At 50.6% G+C, this 2,627-nt stretch overlaps 1 long non-coding RNA gene across 1 annotated transcript; it reads right to left on the bottom strand.

Moving 5' to 3' along the window:
- Positions 1-389: 389 nt before the first annotated feature.
- On the bottom strand, positions 390-1,893 carry LOC139829232 (uncharacterized). Its single transcript, XR_011741625.1, has 3 exons — positions 1,508-1,893; positions 760-844; positions 390-404 (listed from the first exon to the last, which is right to left on the bottom strand). It is a non-coding gene; the product is annotated as an uncharacterized lncRNA (long non-coding RNA).
- Positions 1,894-2,627: the final 734 nt, after the last annotated feature.

Here is a 2,627-nt window from a genome sequence, read left to right on the forward strand (position 1 = left end):
GCTTCCTCCCTTCCACCCAACTCGAGGCGATCGCCGGGTTCCGTATTTCGGATCAATAACCCAGCGGGAGCCTGGAGCCTCCCAGAGCCCGTCCCTGGGGTAGCGGCCGCCGAGCGCGTCCCCATAGCGTTATTTGGGTGTAATTTGGGGGGTTCTGGGGCACGTAGCACCCTTGGTTCAGCCAGGGACACACACACGGGTGCTCCGGCGAGCAACTCCGGCACCGCCGGTTGCCGAATCATCGCACAACCATCCAAGTACTCCTCACCCACCTCGTTCCTTGTCACTGGAACCAACACCGGGATCACCAGGGGGGTGTTTTCGGACAGCGTCAGGGGTTCGGAGGCGCCGTTTCCATCTCCCAACGATGGTTTCGCGGTGTTTGCATCTCCCGCGTCGCGCACCTGAGCACAAACGGAACCGGGAGCGTCGGTGGCGCTGGAGGATATCAAAGCGCTTTGCAAACTGCTCTTCCCAATTATTTCTCCATTATATAACGAGGATAATAAAACCCGCTACGCTAAACACGACCCAAACCGGGCGGGAGCGCGCAACGCGAATCTTTACACCGCAGCGATTCCCTATTTCTCGTTTTCTCACCCCGTCATCTCCACTCAATCGGCAGCGATGTTCACAAATCATCCAGTTACGCACAATTTGGTAACGACCCCCGCAAAGGGCTTCGACGGCACCGCCAACCCCCTCGCCGCCTTCGCTCAGATCCCCGCTCAATGAGCAGCACCCATGGGTGCCCGTTACCTGCCCCCTCTCGGCGTCCACCGACCACCCGTGGTTCCGGCACATGGAGACGCCGCCATCCTCAACCGGAGCAGCCGCCAAGTGGCTAAAGTGACAAAAATCAGGATAAATAGGTAAAAAAATCAACATGATAAAGCCGCGGCGCTTTTAGAACAGATGGCGTAGTCGGCACTGAAGCTCCAGGCAGGTGGAGCTTGCCCGGTGGAATCAATCGGCGTTCGGTCTCAAAGGTTTCAACCCAAAAGGGTTAAATAGCAAGGATTAATAAATACTGACCCTCATTAATAATTACTGATTGTCATTAATAAATAGTGACCGTCACTAATAAATACTGATCGTTATTAATAAATACTGACCATCATTAATAAATACTGATCATCATTAATAAATACTCACAATCATTAATCGATACTGATTGTCATTAATAAATACTGACTGTTATTAATAAATACTGATCATCATTAATAAATACTCGCCATCATTAATCAATACTGATCATCATTAATAGTGACGGTCATTAATAAATACTGATCGTCATTAATAAATACTAACCATTATTAATAAATGCCGATCACCGTTAACAAATACTGATCATCATTAATAAATAATAATCATCCTTAATAAATACCATCATTAATCAATACTGATTGTCATTAAGAAATACTGACCGCCATTAATAAATACTGGCCGTTATTAATAAATACTGGTGGTTATTAATAAATACTAATTGTCATTAATAAATACTAACCATCATTAATAAATACTGGTTGTTATTAATAAATACTGATCACTATTAATAAATTATGACCATCATTGGTAAATACTGATCATTAGTAACCAGGCTCAGGTTGGGCTCCAGGTTGGGCTCAAGGCTCAGATTGGGCTCCAGGCTCAGGTTGGGCTCTAGGTTGGGTTCCAGGCTCAGGTTGGGCTCCAGGTCAGGCTCAAGGCTCAGGATGGGCTCCAGGTTCAGGTTGGGCTCCAGGTTGGGCTCCAGGCTCAGGTCAGGCTCCAGGCTCAGGTTGGGCTCCAGGTCGGGCTCCAGGCTCAGACTGGGCTCCAGGTCGGGCTCCAGCGCTTCCCCGCAGAGCAGCCCGGGGCTCTGGGCAAAGCCACGCAGCTCGTCGCCCAAGGGAAACAGGTCCATGGTCACCGGGCTCCAAACACCCCGGAGCAAAAACCAGAGCGGCCCCAGGACACCCGGGCTCCCAAAGAGCCTGGAAAAGGGACACAAAGAGTTAAATTGGGGGGAGTGAAGTGGCTGCTGATGCTGAGAAACCCCCGGGGGTTCGGGGCTGGGGGGAAAGGGGGGATCTGTATGAAAACTGCTCTGGGGAAAAGGGGGGAAGGGGTTGGGCTGCATGGGAATGGGAGGAGGGACGGGAAAACGGGAGAGGGAAACGGGGGAAGAGGGAAAAGGGGGGAAAGGGGGAAAAAGGGGGGAAAGAGGGAAAAGGGGGAAAAAGGGAAAAGGGGGGAAAAGGGGGGAAAGAGGGAAAAGGGGGAAAAAGCAAGGAAAGAGGGAAAAGGGGGAAAAAGGGGGGAAAGAGGGAAAAAGGGGGGAAAGAGGGAAAAAGAGGGAAAAAGCGAGGAAAGAGGGAAAAGAGGGAAAAAGGGGGGAAAGAGGGAAAAATAGGGAAAAGGCGAGGAAAGAGGGAAAGGGGGGGAAAAGGGAAGAAACAGGGATAAAGGGGGAAAAGAGGGATAAGATGGAAAGAGGGGGGAAGAGGGAAAGGGGGGAAAGAAGGGAAAAGAGGGAAGAGGGAAAAGGGGAGAAAAGGGGGGAAAGAGGAAAAAGGGGGAAAAGGGGGGAAAAGGGAAAAAGGGGGAAGAGGGGGAAGAGGGGGTGAAGAGGAAAAAGAGGGAAA

Source organism: Patagioenas fasciata, chromosome 16 (genome assembly GCF_037038585.1).
Source record: "Patagioenas fasciata isolate bPatFas1 chromosome 16, bPatFas1.hap1, whole genome shotgun sequence".
Taxonomy (NCBI): Eukaryota; Metazoa; Chordata; class Aves; order Columbiformes; family Columbidae; genus Patagioenas; species Patagioenas fasciata.